This window comes from Oryctolagus cuniculus, chromosome 2, assembly GCF_051225735.1.
Source record: "Oryctolagus cuniculus isolate XC-2025 breed Fujian yellow rabbit chromosome 2, ASM5122573v1, whole genome shotgun sequence".
NCBI lineage: Eukaryota > Metazoa > Chordata > Mammalia > Lagomorpha > Leporidae > Oryctolagus > Oryctolagus cuniculus.
In genome coordinates this window covers 35,371,431-35,391,337 of record NC_142868.1, presented here as the reverse complement: position 1 = coordinate 35,391,337, position 19,907 = coordinate 35,371,431, and the positions used below count along the sequence as shown (strand labels likewise).

Here is a 19,907-nt window from a genome sequence, read left to right as displayed (position 1 = left end):
CAAAATTGCTAAATGAATAGATTTTCAATGTTCTCACAACAAAAAATGATAAGAATGTGAGGTAACAGATATGCAACTGAATCTGATTCAATCATACTGCTATGTATACACACACACACACACATACATCCTAATATCTACACAAATGTTAAAGAATGATAAGGAGGGGCTGACACTGGCGTAGCAGGTAAAGCCACTGCCTATAGTGCCGGCATCCCACATGATGCCGGTTTGAGTCCTGGCTGTTCTACTTCTGATCCAGCTCTCTGTTATGGTCTGGGAAAGCAGTAGAAGATGCTCCAAGTGCTTTGGCCTCTACACCTGCACTGGAGACCCAGAAGAAGCTCCTGGCTCCTGGCTTTGGATCAGCACATACCATAGCAGCTATGCAGGGAGTGAACCAGTGGATGAAAGACCTCTCTGTCTCTCTCTGTCTCTCTCTCTATCTGCCTCTTTGTAACTTTGCTTCAAATAAATCAATAAATCTAAAAAAAAAAAAAGAATGATAAGGAGACGGTGCAAGGAAAAATCTCCGTTTGCAAACTGTTGACATTTCAGATAGTAAAGTCCCAAGTTGACAGGAAGATGCTTGTCTTCATCTTTCTCTATTATTATATATGTAGGCATATACATGTATATGTACACACATGCACACACATATGTGGATGTATGATCTTTAAGGAATTCACAAAGATGGGGGATAGAGATTTTCTTAGTATTTCCATGGCTAATAGAACCTCGAGTTGAGCTGGAGGAATAATGGGGCTGACCTAAGATATCAAATTTTGCTCTGATTGTACAGAAGCTTACTACCACTCTAGTGCCACAGTCTGTCAGCAGGGAAGCAATATGTTTACTGCCTGGAACAGCATGCTTTTTTTAAAAAATATTGATTTATTTATTTGAAAGGCAAAGTTACAGAGAAGCAGAGGCAGAGTGAGAGAGAGAGGTCTTCCATCTGCTGCAACACTGGCCCCAGAACAACATGTTAAGTGGAACAGTAAGTTAGGCAAGAGGAGAGTAGGGTTAAAGTGCTGAGAATACTCAGAACAGACAGACCACAGGAGGGGTTTAAAGAGACGGAAGAAAAAAGAAAGTGGAGAGAAACAAACAAAAAAAATAAACACACTGGGACTAGTGTTATGGGGTAGTGCTGTTAAGCCTGTGCCTGGGACTTCCACACGGGAGTGCTGGTTCCAGTCCCTGCTGCTCCACTTCCAATCTGGCTCCCTGCTAACATGCCTGCAAAAGTAGCAGAAGGTGGTTCAAGTACTTGGGCCCCTACACCCATGTGGAAGACTAAGACAGCAGCTCTGGGCTCTTGGCTTTGGCCTTGTCCCGCCCCAGCCAATGTGGCCATTTGGGAAGTGAACTAGCAGATGGAAAATTGATATCTCCCCCTTTCCTTTTCCCCACTTCTTTTTTTCCCTCTCTCTCTCTCACTCTACCTTTTAAATAAATAAACCTTTAAAAAAAAGCAATGCACTGATTTCATTCCATAGAGACAAGTGTAAAAAAAAATAACATAGGGGCCGGCGCTGTGGCGCAGTGGGTTAAAGCCCTGGCCTGCAGTACCGGCATCCCATATGGGTGCTGGTTCTAGTCCCGGCTGCTCCTCTTCTGATCTAGCTCTCTGCTATGGCCTGGGAAAGCAGTAGAAGATGGCCCAAGACCTTGGGCCCCTGCACCCACGTGGGAGACCTGGAAGAAGCTCCTGGCTCCTGGCTCCTGGCTTCGGATCAGCACAGCCATCTGGTGAGTGAACCAGCAGATGGAAGGCCTCTCTCTCTGTCTCTGCCTCTCTCTGTAACTCTTTCTTTCAAATAAATAAAATAAATCTTAAAAAAAAGCAAAACCAAAAAACAACATAAATAGTCCCCCAGAGATTATTATTATTATTATTATTTTACAAAACCATAGACCAGTGAGGGCTTCTTACAGTTCCCAATGGCAGGCAGCTTTCTATTCAATGATAGCAATCTCAGCAAATGTCTGCAGCGAGATCTGATGACAGAGCCCTGGAAATGTTGATGAATGAATAGACAGACCACGGAGGAATAATTTCTTATTTTTTTGTAAAGCATTTATTCTATTATCAATACTCCATGTTGGAGTAGTATATATTATTGTAATATATAACCAATGAAATGGCTGGGCCATCTAAGCTACTGTACCCCAAAATTAAAATGTCAAATCATAAGTGTGAAATGACATGGATATTCAAAACTGAATACATTTATTTGGTCTTCCAGCTGCTCAAGTAAGTACATTCTGTGTTTATTTGACTTTTTTGTAAATGCAAGCCTGTGCTGTTTCAAATGAATTTTTTCTGACCAACACTAAGAGACAATCAATCACTCATTTAATAAAATGGTGGGTGGCTTCAACACCCTACAACTCAAGCTGCAAGAGTTCTTCTCAGGAATGTACATGAGTAAATGTGTCTTTTGACTAACCTGGGGGGAGGAAGGAAAAGCCATCAGTCAGTGTCAGCCGGGAGTTTACTGGCGGATGACACACGTGTAGCTGCCCAAGAAGTCTCAGTTGTGATTTTCTAGCAAAGCTCTTTGTTTTCCATTCCAGCTGATGGCTGCCCTGCACTTTCCACTGTAACTCTCCCCTCTCACTGACAAACAGGAAAAAACCACTCAAGTTCTTTCTTACATAATGTGTTTTTTTTTACAGGCTACCCAGAACTCAAAGAGCCTTGATGCTTTTTTATCAATCCCACTAACCATCAAGGGCAGGAAATAAAAATATTTTTCTCTTCCGACTCAAATACAATACCCCTTTGTGAAGCTGCTAAGAATCCAGACACAGAAAATCTGGGAAATTTTTCAGGTGAGAGATATGCATCAAAATACTTTATTTTGCTAAAAATATCCCCAAGTTTTTCTTAGGAGTCCAACACATCACACTGAAATTCAGTATGAGGGCCAAAATCTGTTCTACTCTGGTTGAGGGGTAATTCTGAGGTTAGATACAGGAGATAACATAACCTTGTCCTGTGATACTGAAGTCCCTGCAGGCATTTGCCAGTTCAGAGCCTCGCTCTCAGAATGGAAATAAGCAATTCACAAAAGAGACGGACCAATGCAAATCAGTGCCTCCTCGTTACTTGGCAACTGGAGTTAGATCAAGGACACAGGAGGTAACTTCAGTGAGCTGGGGAGTCCCTGAAGGCTAAGCTCATGACAGCAAAGCTTGCCTCATCCTCATCAGCTGCCCAGTGCAGATAAAGGAGGCTCCTGGGGAGGCACAGCCATGCTAAGGACAGTAGGGCAAACCCAGTGTTCAGCGATGGACATGGTGGCAACGGGACAGATGTGTGGTCCCGGAAAGGCTCCCTTGGTGAATGATCCCCAGCAGAGGAGAAAAGAGAAACATAAAAGAAAAACTTGGGGAGCAGGGTGAATGCAATGGAATAACTAGGTAGCTAGGTAATGGAATAATTAGGGAGCTGCGGGGCACCGGAGCCTCCTGGGATCTTTCCTCTGTGGGCTTCTTCTTGCCACATCAGCACCTCCCCGTTTCAATTGCTCCCTTCAATGGGAGCAGAAAATAGATGACAGCCAAGTTTTCTTCAAGTCCTGCCAAGAGAAACCTTGCAGGGTTAAGAACACAAAGGGCTTCAAATATCTTGCTACTGAGCTTCCTTTTTGCAAGTTTCACACACACACACACACACAGAATGAGAGAGAGAGAGAGAGAGAGAGAGAGAGAGAGAGAGAGAAATCACTTTGACTCAAAGGGTTCAAGAATGTTCACAGTCTTTCTGGGAGTTACTATGTTCTTGAACTCTTTTCAACAGCTCTATTTGGTCTCAAAAGGGTCACAGATTCATTTAAGGGCAGATTATCTTTCAGTTGGCCCATTTTAAGGCATTCAGTGCCATCATGGGCTCGAAGTGGAGGAAGCTTGGTGGCAAGGTAGGGAGACTGAAATACAAGACCAAGGCTTCCTCCTGTTATTTGTTGCTGGCAAGTGTATCCACAAGTGAAAGGGTTGGATTTTAGCTTGAAAAAACAGAAGCAAATATCTGGAGAAGGCTTTCCACGGCAGGCTTCCCAGCATGCTCCCCAAAGCCATCACGCACGTAAAAACAAAACAAGGAAACCACTCTTATAAGACTTGTGGAGGAAGAGGCAGTGACCACTTGCTTAAGATACTGTAGCATCATTCTACCAAGTGATAAAAGCTTATCACCATAATTGTATACATACTACTTGCTTTCTATGAAAAAATAACACACAGGTGCTTTTGTTTTTATATCAGAAATCCAGTCAAGCTGTCAGAACTCTAGAGACTTGCACTGCTCTGGGCTCAGAGGCCTAACGCAGAACGGAGATCTAGACTGAAGAATTAAGACGGGGACAACCAGCCTTCCCCGCTCTCTGGTTAATCATGCAACAGAAAGCAGGCAGGGTGACAGGGAGGGCACCTTTGAGTCTACTGCAGAGACCCTAGGCCGGCCTCCATCTCTGTGTTCAAAGGAAAAGACACAGCTTCAGTTTAGGGCAAAGTGGATTCAGAGCTTTGTTGTCTTATAAATAAACCCGGTCTGTGCTCCTGCTGGGTAAATGTTGTGAAAAATCCAACTTTTTTTTAACTTTTATTTAGTAAATATAAATTTTCAAAGTACAGCTTATGGATCACAGTGGCTCCCCCCCCTCATAACTTCCCTCCCACCCGCAACCCTCCCCTTTCCCACTCCCTCTCCCATCCCATTCACATCAAGATTCATTTTCAATTATCTTTATATGCAGAAGATCAATTTAGAATATATTAAGTAAAGATTTCATCAGTTTGCACCCACACAGAACATAAAGTGTAAAATATTGTTTCAGTACTAGTTATAGCATTAATTCACATTGAATAACACATTAAAGACAGAGATCCTACATGAGGAGTAAGTGAGTAAGTGCACAGTGACTCCTATTGTTGACTTAACAAATTGACACTCTTGTTTATGGCGTCAGTAATCTCCCTAGGCTCTTGTCATGGGTTGCCAAGGCTACGGAAGCCTTTTGAGTTCGCCGACTCTGATCTTATTTAGACAGGTCATAGTCAAAGTGGAAGTTCTCTCCTCCCTTCAGAGAAAGGTACCTCCTTCTTTGATGGCCTGTTCTTTCTACTGGGATCTCACTCACAGAGATCTTTCATTTAGGTTGGTTTTTTTTTTTTTTTTTTTGCCGGAGTGTCTTGGCTTTCCATGCCTAAAATACTCTGATGGGCTCTTCAGCCAGAAAAATCCAACTTTTAAAAAGTAAAATTTCTTTTAGAGAAAACACAATCTCTCCAGGAGCTTATAGATATCCCTAATAACACACATACAAATATATATTTTATATTTTTACATTTCAATCTATAAATGTAAGTTAATGCATTCCTATTAAGATACATAAAATATGTTAGTATATTTATAATAAAAACTAAACACTGAGTTAGATATTCTGTGCTTTGAAGGGCACTAGTTATCATAGGTACAAATATTTCTCATTAGGGAAGAACGTTCTGCATTACCAATCAACACCGCATACTTAGTTGCACGTATTACTTTTTCCCCTATAAGTCCCACATTAATAGAACTAGCTATCACTGAATCAACATGTAAATCAGAAAAAAGACCCCAAAATAAAACACCACCCATTCCATTAATGATCACAAAGATATGCTAGTCAGTTGTTTCTTGAAAGTCAAAGGATCCTTCAACAATGACAGACGGACATCACCTTTACCAGCATCAGACTACGTAATTGCTTAGGAATACTGTGAGGACTATTTTACACCTTGTTCAGTGCTTCAGTGTCCTGGAGTTCATGCCTACAAGCGCTATGAGACTACCGTAAGTTTTCCCCTCCTCCTGTGCGCACGTGAGCTGACCACAGCTGTCCTTTGGCAAAAGGTCACATCTCGACCACGTGCCCTCCTGGGATTGTAGGAGATACACCGCGGTGATGGGCTAGGTTTCTGGAAAGAACTGAAATACCGGTGCGGAATAAATCTCAGGAACACGTGTTTCAGGGGAATGGAGAACGACGCAGGGACAACAGGGCAGCTTCAGGAAGCAGGGAGCACAGGCTGTCTAAGGGTGACCCAGTTGGGAAACAAAGCCATGCTCAGTTGCTCATCAGTCATTGCTCCCTCCTTCTTCCCTCCATGCCTGACTCCTCCCCTCCTGCCTTTTACTAAATCTACGTACATCCATCTTTATCATCAGTAGGTTTTCATGCAAGCTTTTACTGTAAATTCATGTTTTTTGTCCTCAATTACCTTGAATAATTTGAGAGCATAAGCCTCCTGACATCTCTGCCTTCTCAGAAAAAAAAAAAAAAAGATTCTCACACGTGTATACACACACACACACACACACACGTGCAAGAATCCCCTAAGCTTTTCCATATTCCTAAAGGCAAAATTCTGTACAGTAGCTGCAGCGTGGGTAAAATCAATACTCAGAATCTTCTACAGCTTGTTTCATTATTCTGGGAGTGAGAAACTGAAACAGCAATGAGGAAGATACAACGAGATTCTATCAAAGAAGACTCCAGCGGACTCGGGGCTGGGGTGAACGTCCCAGGAGGTGTGATGAGAGGAGAGGAGACTGCATGCAGTCAGAACGCTGGTCCAGCCGGGCCAGAGCAGCTGGGAAGCCGGCAAGCATGCACAGCTTCGAGCCCGCTGCTCAGAGCGGCAGGCCAGCTGGGGTCAGCTTCTAAGAGGTGAGTCCTGGGCTCAGCCCTAGGAGGGTCAGGGACCCCACAGCAGCTCTTCAAATGGTGTCTTTGCAGGGACACAAGGGGCTGCTTTCCAAAGTGTTCTCCAGCACCTCCCACTGAGAAGCTCTGGAAGGCACTGGCAACGCTTACGTGGGAATCAAACAGAAGGCACTAACCCCAGCCATGTCAAACACGCCCAGTCATTTCACAAGCTCTGTTTCTCTGCAGTTGGCTGCTATGGAAGAAATGACTGCTTTAAGAAGCCAGAGACCCCAGAAATGAGTCCAGCCACTGGGATGAAAACAGAACGAAAAGTTAACTCTTGCATTCCACGATTCACGCTGCTGACTTCACTGGCTCCGGGTTACGTGACCAGGGATAGTGCTGCCACCCAGAACAGTGGCAAAACAGTTGCAAAAACGAGTGAATGGTATCAAAGGCAGGTACAGAGCACTGCCCCAGGATCTCCAAAGTCAAAAAGGGATTCTCTAGTTTAAAATATCAGAAAGTCCTACAGACAGCCCAAACCAGACAGAAATCAGTAGCTCATACATACCCACCTGGTGTTCCCAAGAGACATGAGGCTCTAGGCTCTGCAAAGACCAAACACAGGCTCATCCTTCTCCAATCTACACTGTCGAAGTTGGGTTTTGGGAATTCCAGGACCTGGCAGGTTATGGCTCATACTTCATATCGTTACCACTGCATTGGTCCTCTCACTCCTGACTACTTCCTGTGCTCCTCGGCATCCAGAGGCTGATGGTACACACCATCACTCTGGATTTCCCTCTGGCTTCATGGTTGAATCCTATGTCCATTCCTGTGGGCCTTTCACAGTCTTTCTATCGCTTCATAATGAGCTCCGTGTGCCACTCCATACACACACACACACACACACACACACACACACCATCCCTCTCTCCCCTCTCCCTGCTGGAGACTAACTGGGAAGCCTCATCCCCCAAGGTGTATTCCACATTTATTCCTCTTTAGTTGTAGACAACAAGGAACACAGCTACTGCATTCGCTGAGCCAATGAATTCCTAGCCCCCACAATGCCGCCAAGAGCGGGGACTGTGGCATCTACTAGGGGAGGGGCTCAGTGTTTCACCACTGAAAATCTGATGCTTGGTGTGGTATCTGGCACGGAGTGGGGGTGGAGGGGTTCACTCACTTATTTCTTCAGAGATGGAATGCAATCTTTTTCTCCCTTGAACTCCATTTGATACTTTAATTCCCAATTTATGTTCTCCATTAGATAAAGGAAGGGTTATACATCACGGAAATTATGGTTTCAGAGAATTATGAAATCCCAAAGACAGGGTCACTGTCGCTCCCCCTCTTCGTGGAGGAACGACACAGGACCCTGTGCTGTTCTTTTGTCTGCTCGGCCCTTCCCGGGTTTGCTGCTGGTTCTTCCCGGGTTGGCTGCTGACCCTCCACCTCCGTGGAGGGGCGGTTCCCCCTGCCACTTTCCCCACTTCCACGGGGGAGTGGCACACCGCCAGCCGGCTCTCTCGGGGGCTGCTCAGATGTTATCCGGATGTTCCCCTTAGATGTTCCTGGTGCATGTTGTCTCTCTCCTCCTTTATAGTCCTCTTCCACCAATCCCAACTCTGCTACCCACACGCCGAGCATGCTGCTCTCCTCCAATCAGGAGCAGGATCAGCTCCTGCAGCTCAGTCAATCAAATTGGCGAGAGGCAGCTGTGTAGAAGTTGTTTACTCTCCCAGCGCCATATTGTGGAAGAGCAGATGCATAGAATAAGTCTTAATTCCAGTAACTTAGTCTAGTCCGAGTTGCTCCCCACAGGTCACAATCTGAAAGGATCCCAAATAATGACCAATCCTATTATTCCCTCTTCTTTCTCCTTTTTTCCCTGCTCTTGTTTTTCTTCTTCTTTTGAACTACATGACAGGAAAAATTCCAGGCCTTTGACCTATATTAGCTATCTACTCTTCATGAAAACCATAGAAGGCAGTTACTATATTATGCCCATTTGACAGATGGAGAAACAGAGGCCTCAAATGACTAAATAACCTGCCAAAGCACACAACTAAGAAACGGAACTTAAATCATCTACTCTAGGATGTCAGCTCCTAACTACCTACAATATTCTCTCTGAAGGAGGGCTCATAAGAAGGCTAACTAGCCGGCGCCGTGGCTCAATAGGCTAATCCTCCACCTTGCGGCGCCGGCACACCGGGTTCTAGTCCCGGTTGGGGCGCCGGATTCTGTCCCGGTTGCCCCTCTTCCAGGCCAGCTCTCTGCTATGGCCAGGGAGTGCAGTGGAGGATGGCCCAGGTGCTTGGGCCCTGCACCCCATGGGAGACCAGGAAAAGCACCTGGCTCCTGGCTCCTGCCATCGGATCAGCGCGGTGCGCCGGCTGCAGCGGCGGCCATTGGAGGGTGATCCAACGGCAAAGGAAGACCTTTCTCTCTGTCTCTCTCTCTCACTGTCCACTCTGCCTGTCAAAAAAAAAAAAATAAAAAAATAAAAAAAAAAAAAAAAAAAAAAAAAAAAAAGAAGGCTAACTGAGGACTACAAGGAACGGTATCCCGGCCATGCAGGGAATAAACATGTACTGAGTGCCTACTGTATACCAGGTACTGAAAATGCCTCCCACAGCCATGAACACGGTTCCTATACAGTTAATATGCTGGCTGCTTTTCTAGTTGCCGTTTTTCACACCTTCCAGAGTGAGCATTCTGAGGAAGCTTAGGGAGCGGGCGTTCTCCTCCCATCCGTTTCTCTTCCCTACTTCCTTACAGCAAACCACTGTCGCTCTGCCAGCGTTACCTGGACTGTAGCAAGAGCCAGTGGGGAACGTGCGGCTGCCTAGAACGCCTTGGTTATGAGCCTGAATGGAAGCAGGGAAATGAGCAAGATGGTGTCAGGAAGCCCCTTTCTGCTCTAATATGAGACTGAAGAGCTCCACTGGCAACTTCTCCACGCCCTGATTAACAGTCTGAAAGGTGAGCCGTCAGGAGTGTGCTGCATTCTCGTCCCTTCTTCCCCTGGGAAGGTTTGCAAAGCAGTAAGAGTCCCAGGCAGCAGCTGCCCTGTGCGCACCTCACACAGAAAGCAGGCGAGCAGGACGCACAGCCCCCCAGGTGGATTCCTGAGCGAGAGGCCGGCCGCTGGAGCTCGCAGCCTCCGCTCGCCCCTGACCCTCACACAGTGCAGGGCCCACCCGTGCAGTGCACAACCGTCCCCTTCTCCCCGGGGCTGCGGCATCAGCCGCAGAGGGACATTTCGGACTCCCCAGACTTTCGGTTTATTCAGCACCACGGAGGAAATAGCAGTCATTCAGCGAGAGAATGAAAACGAGGAGCTGGCTGCATCCAGGTGATAAAAATAGATTTTCCGACTCTCCGAAGATGAATCACTTCGCCATGGGGATTCGCTAGGTTCTGCTGCAGCTTGGTTTGCAATCCAGCTCCATAAATCTGACTTAGGAAAATTTCCTTCCCCCAGATAACCAGGGCCATGAAGCGTTCAGCATTCAGACAAGTCGCACAGGATCTTACTGCAGAATTGTCCAGAAATAACCCACGTTCCTTTCCAAGCCTGCAGTAAATATTGATTTTGAGGGGCAAGGGCTCAGGGGGCCGGGCTGAGATGTGCAACCCTTGGGTCCAGGCTGGCTGCGCTCCCCCCCGCCCCGATTTTCTCTGCTCCTCTTTGTCTCCTCCTGTTAAGACACGGAGCTGTGTAGCAAGCAAGGAAAACAGAAGTAGCCAGTGAGAGGCTCTGGGGGGACAGTAGCTCCCACGGCTGCTGCAGCCACGCTGCCCCCATGACACCCATGCTGATGGACAGCAGAGAGCCAGTGGAACAAGTCTTGAAAATGCAGAGTTGGCTTCACATTTACAAAACTCCTGCAAATCCTCTTTATTTTGACTAACGTGCCTAAGTGTCTTTCAGCCTCAAAGAAAAAACAATGCTTTCCTTAGAGAATTTTTTCAAGCTTAATTAAAAATAACAGGTGGTGAAAATATCAGGGGACATGGTGACTCCAATAGGAAGCTAATTTTGGTACGACTTTAGTCGCACTCTGAGTACCTTTTTTTTTTTTCTAACTGTTAACATCTAAATGGCTTCCTCCCTCCCCCCACAGACACTAAAAACAAGCCTTTTTGTCACAGTGGGTGCTACTCACCCACACAGGTCCTTAGACTTCGCAGGGAACTCCAGCGTGTCCATGCTGGGAGACGGAAGGCACACGTCTCCTCATGGGCGCCAGTAGTCAGCCCCAAGCCAGCAGCCAAGATACCCTGTCCGAGAACACTCCAGCCCTGTCCACGGGCTGGCTGCAGCCGCTGAAATGCTGATGCAGTGAAAGGGGACTAACTGGGAGAGAGCTGATTGCCACACCTATTGGGGAGGGAGGCGGAGAATGCTGCAACCCCCTGAGGAAGGGAATCACATCCCAGGAGCCAGAGATGACTGGATGTGATTCTGCAGCAGAGCTCTGGACAAATGCAAGCACACAGTAGGTTTGCATAACTGTCACTCCAGCTGGATCTGGAACACGCACCCCAGTGGGACCACAGGAATGAGGGTTCAAGTCCCCAGCCTGGAGCAAAGTAGCAACAAGATCCTAAGGCATGTCACCACCTACTGAGCCTGTTTCCTTGATGGTCAAAGAATGGTGTTTCAAGCAGAAGTCTCTAAATGGCTTCCCGTTCTGAAAGTCTGTCATGATCACGAGCACCATAAACAGGATGCACAGCTCTAACTCCTTGGAAACACACTCCGTGCCATCCCTCATCCCGGGCACGTTACATACATCACCTCAGCCAATCCCACAACGGCGAGACAAGATTTATCAACCCCATTGTACAGAGGAGGAAGCTGGTGCGCTCGCTCCATGAATCCCCGTGAAAACAAGGACCATCATATCCATTCTATGTTTCGCATTTAAACAGGAGCCTTTACTCTTGATGCCTGAAATTGAGATGACATTTAGGAATGGAATTTCTGCTCTGTTGGGTGATTAATGTGTTTCCAGGCCTCTGCCGGTATAACTCTGAGATACAGTATTTATGGTTATAGCCTTTCGTGCTACTGCAAAACCCATTTTCTACCTGTTGTCTTTTATTTGGCCTCCCTAAAGGACACGAAATATTCATTTGTGTAGATTCTGAAAACGGGATTCTGAAATATGTGAGCAGAAACATCGTGTGTGGATTTACTGTTTGGAATTTTCAAATGCTATAAAACACTGTTTACAACCAATTCATCACTTCTATAGATTTATTGGATTGATATGCCAGCTGACTCAGTGGTATCCTGTTATTTATTGGTATCCATACATCAAGTGCTAGGCTGACATTTAGTATTTATTAATGACTTCTGGGTTTTCTCCTCTTTCCATGGTTTCCTTGCATTGTGCTTTTATCTTTATTGTCATTCATTCTAATTTTTAAAGTAAACTTTTTAGAGTAGTTTTTAGGAAAAAAAGAGAGAGAGAATTCCAGTATCACTCATATCTCGCATCTTCCACTTCCATGATCCATTTATCACGAACATTGGTATACATCTAATTACTAAATGCCATGCCTTATCTGGGTTTCATTAATTTTCCATAATGTTTTTTTCTGCTCTGAGATCTCACCCAGACTACCACATTGTATTTCCTCTTCAGGGCTCCTCAGCCTCCTGGGGATTTCTGAGACTTGCCTTATTTTGGGTGACTTTGGCACTTTTGAAGAGTACTGATCAGATAGTGTGTAGAATGTTCCTCAGTCTAGATTTGTCTGACATTTTTCTACCAGTTAGACTGGGGTTATGAGTTTTAACATAGTATTAACCATCCTATTAAAAATGTTTAAGTCAAAACTTTACACTGAGTAAAGTTTAATTTTGGAAAAGATACATATCAAAAGATCTACTCAGGTCTGATATTTTATACCATGGAGAGAATGGCAGAGAGGGAAACTAATTTTTGCATCCACTTTGAGATGGAGACAGCCTTAAGGATCCAGCAGGAAGCCAGCTAATGACAAGAGAGGAGGCTAGTAAGTTCTTCTGAAACCCTTCCCAATACAAACTTCCTTCAAAAACAACCTCTGAGGCAGGCACATTTTAAAAGAAGTGTGTTTCACCCTAGCATGATCTGTTGTTCACACGACGCCTTCAAATAGCTGGTGAAGTATTTCCTGTTGTCAGACACTAGAGTCCCTACCAACCTGGGTCTGGAGGACGCAGGAAGAATTCATTCCACAGAAAGGACTTTTTTAAGCAAGCTATGACTACAAAGAAATAAGACTTGGGCTGAAATATGTATTTCCTGCTATTATATATTTTTTTCCTCACAGTTCCTAATGGAAGGTCTTGTTCCTAAGGGGAAAAAGTGAGGAACTGATGTAATGTCACAAACCTGCTAATCGCTGTTCAATGAAAGATAAGGGAGAACAGTGGTTTCTTTCTTCAAAGAAAAACTTTTTTTTTATTTAAAGCAGGGATAGGAAGGAAAAAAATCTCAGGAAAAAAAGTTTTACAGGACTGCTATATATAACTCCTACCTTTGCAGAGACACAAAATAATTATGGAAACAAGTTCGGAAAAATAATTTGTGGTACATGAAGAGGATATTAGATTTGAGCTAGCAAGTCTAGGTATTCACCCACATGTGAATAAGAAGTTCAGCGCTTGGCTGGCTTACCCACTGTTATGCATTAAACTGCATCCCAGAATTCGTAAGTTGAAGTCCTAGCCCCCAATAACTCAGAATATGACTTTTCTTTTTTTACTTTAAAAAGGTAATTAAGTCCGATGAGGTCATCGGATGGGCCCTCATCCAATATGACTGTGTCCTTACAGAAAGTGGAAATGCAAATACAGAGAAGTACTTCAAAAAGTTCATGGAAGGATGGAATTAAAAGATGTTTTTTAGTGAAATTTTTTTGAATTGTATACACAGGATACACAGGAGGTCTTCAATAAGTTCAGAGGAAAAGCGTACTATGAAAAAACTGCATGGATTTCAAAAAAAAATTTTTTTATTTGACAGGCAGAGTTAGACAGAGAGAGACAGTCAGAGAGAAAGGTCTTCCTTCCGTTGGTTCACCCCCCAAATGGCTGCCACAGCCGGCGTGCTGCACGGATCCGAAGCCAGGAGCCAGGTGTCTCCTCCTGGTCTCCCATGCAGGTGCAGGGCCCAAGCACTTGGGCCATCCTCCACTACCTTCCGGGCCACAGCAGACAGCTGGACTGGAAGAGGAGCAACTGGGACTAGAACCTGGCGCCTATATGGGATATTGGCACCGCAGTGAGCCATGGTGCCAACCTCAAAATTTTTTTTGTACCAAAATAAATTTATCTTTTAATTCTGTCTGCCTGTGAACTTTTGGAAGTCCCCGTGTACAAAGGAAAGACCACATGAAGACACAGGGTGAAGATGGCCAGCTTCAAGCCAAGAAGAGTGGCCTCAGCAGAAACCAACCCTGCCCACACCACTTATCTTGGACTTTTGGCCTTCAGACTATGAAAAAAAAAAAATTCTGTTGCTTAAGCCAGCCAGTCTGTGGTACTTTGGTTGGCAGCCCAAGCAAGCTGACAAACTCACCAAGTACTGAAAGTGAGATGTCAAGGAGTAGAGGAGAAGCTGCAGGATCAAGGCTGGGTAGATAGGAGCAGGCACTGTGGCACGACATCCCATATCAGAGTGCCAGTTCAAGTCCCAGCCACTCCATTTCCAATCCAGATCCTTGCTAATGTACCTGGGAAGGCAGCAGGTGATGGCCCCAGTGCTTGAATTCCTGCCTCCCATGTGGGAGACCTGGATGGAGCTCCAGGCTCCTGGCTTCAGCCTTGCCTAGCCCAGCTGTTGTGACCATTTGAGGAGTGAACCAGCAGATGGAAGATCTGTCTCTCTTTCACTCTGTCACTTTGCCTTTCAAATAAATAAATCTTAAACAACAGAGTGGATATTATATCTAAATAAGGTGTCAATGAAAAGATCTAAGTGGCTGTCATAATTCTCACATCTAAGTGTGACTGCTAATGACTTCTGCAGTCCCAAATTCCTTTTATCACCCCTCCCTTCTTCTTCCAGTCCTTGCCAATATGGATCAAACACTCCAAAGAAAAGACTATAACGTGGGGAGTAGCAGCAGGGGAGCCTTCAAAATTTATGGTCATAGAAAAAGAGATAATTTGTCTTCATACGTATTTAAGCATAGCAATTTAACTTGAAAACAATTCATTAACCTAGTCCAATTCTTTATAACATTTTCCTTGAGTTCCAAACCAACATTTTCAATAGCCTGCCAGACATCTGTACATGAATACCTCCTAAATATTTCCAACTCAATATGTCCTAAAGAGAATTCATGTTTTCTCCTGGACCCCATTTCTCATTCCCTTGTTCCCATGATTCCTATTAATAGCATCAATATCCTCCAAGTTGTTCGAGTCCAAAATGTAGATGTCATTTTCCTAAAATTATTTATTGTCTTTCACCAAGTCTAAGAGGAACATTTTTTTTACCTTTGAAATAAAGATGCATCTTTCCATGGCTTTTGTCTTAGTATTATGTCATCATTGAATCGGCAGCTTTTTTGGGTTAGTTATACTTTTGAAAATGGCATGCCTTATAATTGATAGCATATTATATTCAGTGGAAAATAAATCCTGCCTCTCATCTCTACTCCCACTGCTTCTACCCAGGCTCAGGTGCTCATCCTCTGTTGCTTGAGTGATTCATCTCCTAAGTGACTATTACTGCTGGTCTCTTCTCATAACTATCTTTCCATATGACTGCCAGAGCCATCTGGAATACAAGATTCTCTTGTTCTTTTTTTTAAATACTTTTACTGCACACAAGTCCAAACACCTTCAGATGGCATTTCTGGACTCAAAGTACACTCCTGGCCCAATTTTGAAAGCACTGATTTCTCTCAGGTACTTTGGGCTCCAGCTGCAGTCACATACAAATAATAGCCACTTCCAGACAAGAACCAGGTCCTTCTGGCTTACAGCCTTCCTTCTATGCCCTGAAGCCACAGTGTCCCTTCCACAATTCCAATGCTGTTTACCTTTCATAGATGCCGTGTTCTAACCCCAGCTCTTTCAAAATTCTTGATCTCAAGTAAAAATTTCTTCCTTGTTCTTCCTTGCATATTCTACTTCATTAACATTTTGCAGTCTACCTTAGATTAGCACTAACTTGTGTATTTCTCTCCTAGAAAGTGATCCTTTAAAAGCCTAGAATTATGTCTTGAATCATCAGTCTATTTTCACTTGGAGAGAAAGAAGATAACTATCTCTTTTCTGGTGTATATGTGCAGAAGAAAACTACAAAACAGACATTAATTGCCATGCAAGAGAGGTTATCCAAGGAAAATTATATTATTTTTATAGGCCTGTGACCATAATGGGCACATTTTTCAGGAGTTTAAGAAATCTATGTCCTAATTTCACATTGGATTAACACAGCCATTTTATTCACTGTGATAGGCAGCTAGCGAACAGCTCCCAGAGGTCCTTCCCCCCTGGTATCCAGGCCCTTTTGTAACCTCCTCCCTTTGAATGCGGATGGATTTAGTGATTTGCTTGAATTAATAGAATCCAGAGAGGTGATGAAATGTCGCTTCAGAGATTAGGCTATAAAGGACTGTGGCTTCAAATTTCTGTCTCTAGTTCTTGCTTGCTCACCCGGTAAGGCAAGCTGCAGCACTGTAAGTGCTGTATGGGAGGTCCACATGAACAGGAACTAAGGACAGCTTTGGCCAGTGGCCTGTGAGGAACTGAACCCTGCCAATGTCCACATGAGTAAGCTTAGAACAGAGCCTTCTGCAGTCAAGTCTTGAACTGACACCAACCAGTACCTTGAATGCAGCCTTACGAGAAACCCTGAACCAGAGACACAGCCAAGCCTTGCTCAGTTTCCTGATCCACAGGCACTACAAGGTCACAGATGTCACTTAAAGTCACTAAGTTTTCGGGGGAATTTGTTATACAGCAATTGATAATCAATACCCTCACCAAATAAGAAAACTGACAGGGAAATAATAATCACTGAGTGTATGGAGGGACAGAAAATTCTGTTGAGTCTTCCCAAGTGCCTTTCCCTCCAGATGTACAAAGGGCTCATTTGCTGATCAGATCCAAGCTCATCAGTGAACAACCCGAGCCAGCCTCCCATGGTGGACACCAGGGTGTCCATTCAGCTTCCCAATTCGCTGTGGAGAATGGCATTTGCCAACTGATATACTTTTCTCTTTATTCTATGCATTCAAGTCTTCTCATTTAGATCACAAATTAGTTGTAATCCTGGTTCCTAGGGGTGATATTTATTTATTTATTTATTTTGACAGGCAGAGTTAGTGAGAGAGACAGAGAGAGACAGCGAGAAAGGTCTTCCTTCCACTGGTTCACCCTCCAAATGGCTGCTACGGCTGGCGTGCTGCGCTGATCCGAAGCCAGGAGCCAGGTGCTTCCTTCTGGCCTCCCATGCGGGTGCAGGGCCCAAGGACCTGGGCCATCTTCCACTGCCTTCCCGGGCCACAGCAGAGAGCTGGACTGGAAGAGGAGCAACCAGGACAGAACCCAGCGCCCCAACCGGGACTAGAACCTGGGGTGTCGGTGCCGCAGGCGGAGGATTAGCCTAGTGAGCTGCGGTGCTGGCCCCTAGGAGTGATATATATGTCTAGAATGCCACCTTCGTTCAGGAAGAACCTCAGGTGCCTTTCTGAGGCATTTGGATTTTATTCCACAGGCACCGGGGAGCCATATATGGTTATTTGAGAAGGTGAGGGACGTGAGATGATCTGTACTTTCACAAGCTAACGGTGGATGCTGTTACAACCAGCAGCACACAGCTGTAATGACTTGGGGCATCAAAAGAACTAAGCCCCCACCCCAACCCCGGCTCCTATTCTACCATCCAACTGAATGCAGAGTTAAGTGGACCAAAGACCACATGTAGTTTGTTGTTTTTCCCTGCAGCCCATCCTCCTTTAGGTCTAAGCCTACTAAAATGCTAACCACCATCCCCACTTGGGCTTGGCTTTGGCCCCAAACACCAAAGCAGCAAATTGAGCATTCCTCCTGTGTGCGGTGTGGGAACCACTGAGGTTTCTCACGCCGTGCCAAGGATAAGGATAAAAGGAAGTGTGTCATTAAATTCACTGTTGGCTGGGATACCTCATAAGAGCTACTCATCCCCCTCAGTGAAACATGTCTCCTTCACACTGAACATTGCTCAGCTGCCAGATTTCACTTGGCCCCCAAAGAAGAGTGGGATGCCTCCAGGGATCCCTGATGGTACCAAGCCATGACCACAAAGAGCAGAGAGTGGCAGGAACAGTGCATGAGGGAGGTATTCCCAGTCCCCCACTCCCTCCTGGATCCATGCGTGAGAATTTCCTGACCCTTGGTTGTCTATAGTCAGAATCATAGATGGAGGGAACTGTCTCCAGCTGGATTGATTTGCACTGAAGAAGGCTAAGGGCTAATAACAGTAGAGATAATGTGAATAAGCAAAGAAGGAAAAAGCAGTGTGAGTCTAGAAGATTTAAGGTTGTTGGGGGTAGGGAAGGGTTTGCAGGAGTCGGCAGATATGAGATGTGTGTATGCACATGTGTGTGTGAAGAGAAAGAGGGAGGAGAGGGCTATGAGGAGTTTGGCTGTGTATTATGAATGGACATTCATTTTGAAAGACCTAACTAAGGTTTTCTAATGCTTTCCTACGAATTTCCTTTATCAGACTATTGTATCATTGACTTGACACAGGAAGGTCGGTTTTATGGAGTGACAGTAGAAATTGCTTCTGCAGGACCACTTTGTAAAATGGGTCACTGCCTCAATTTTTAAGTGACAAAGGTGAGAGGTTGACTTCTAAAACCAACTGAAATCTCCTTAGAGGTTGAAGCTTGGAAGCGTTGAGTTCAAACAATAAGGGTTCTTTAAAAGTTTATGAAGTTTATGAAGATATGGAAATAAAAAATAAGTTCATCGTGGTGTGAAATTGTTTAATCCATGCATACGATGGGGTCCTCAAAAAGTTCATGGAAAATGCACATTACAAAAACCCATGAAAGGATTACAATTTTTTTGCACTAAAATAAAAATATCTTTCAATCCCATTTTTCCATGAACCTTTGGAAGTCCCTTCATATACCTGCTTTATGGAACCTAAGGGAAAGAGTCTAACACAGTAGAAAAGGAGCCAACCCCAGAGCTGGGCAAAGCCAGGCTCAAATCCCAGTTGTGCCTCTGGTTAACTGGAAGACTGGTAAGTGACTTCTTTGAACTTTGGTTTCCTGAGCTACAGTAAGGTTCCAGTGAAGACAACACCGAGGGGGACTGTACAGATTAAGAAGGATAATTGAGCACTGTACCTGGCGCATAGGAAGTAGTTCCCAGTAGGTGAGTTATCACTATGGTAGCTTACATCCCTGGCCTCTCCCATTGCCTGCTGGGGCTTCCTGCTGGCCTAAAATATTACTTTGAACTTGAAGAGAGACAGAAGCAGAGAACAGGACTTCACAAGCTTTCCCTGCAGTAACGTAGGTGACAAACAGCTGAAGGTAAGGCAAAGACTCTAGAAATTCTAAAGGGAGTCGTAGAATGGAAACCTCCAAGGGAAAGCATGACTGCTGATGAGCCAAGGTATTCAAAAGCTAATCTCTAGGTAGGGCTTGCAGGCAACCTCTTCTTCACAGACAGAAAACCCTGGGACCCAAATGTACCACCTCATCACCTCCCTAAAATGTAGTTTGCAGAAAGGTTTCTCACTCCTGTCACTCAATTGCCAATGGGTTCCTATGTCTACCTTTTGTCCAAAACTATTTTTATCTTCTCATAATGTGGAAATCTCTACAGTCCTTTCATCATTTCTCTTGCTCTGACCTCCTTCAAACAATGGAATGTCAAGTGTTCTGCTATCAGTTTCATACAATTAAGCAGATACCTTTTGAAAGCTTCCTAAAGTCTACAGTTTATGGAAACTTTCATTTTTATCCAGTTCAGGAAGCTCAGCTCTAACCATAGTTGAAATCTTATCTTTGATTTGAGAAAAACACATCCCTTTTCCAAAACTACATTTCTGAGCAGGTTACAATTAGTAAATGGCAGGATAATTCTACCAGTTACATTCCTGCCCAGTGTTACTCAACTCCAGTGTTGAGTCAAATTTCCACCACTCACCAGGTGCGGGGGCATTGCGTGAAATGAGG

At 44.7% G+C, this 19,907-nt stretch overlaps 1 protein-coding gene across 39 annotated transcripts in view; it reads right to left on the bottom strand.

Annotated features, from left to right (window-relative positions):
* LIMCH1 (LIM and calponin homology domains 1) overlaps positions 1 to 19,907 on the bottom strand; it is a 346,429-nt gene that overhangs the window by 152,308 nt on the left and 174,214 nt on the right. For 8 of the 39 annotated variants that reach the window (XM_089327137.1, XM_089327143.1, XM_089327149.1 and 5 more), the window contains exon 1: positions 10,883 to 11,067. The exons of 26 other annotated variants lie outside the window; for them this stretch is intronic. The gene's annotated coding sequence lies outside the window, so the exon portion shown is untranslated. Of the gene's footprint in view, positions 1 to 10,882; positions 11,094 to 19,907 lie in introns of those variants that run through there. 5 more of the 39 variants (XM_089327125.1, XM_070068158.2, XM_070068160.2 and 2 more) reach the window with 1 other exon arrangement.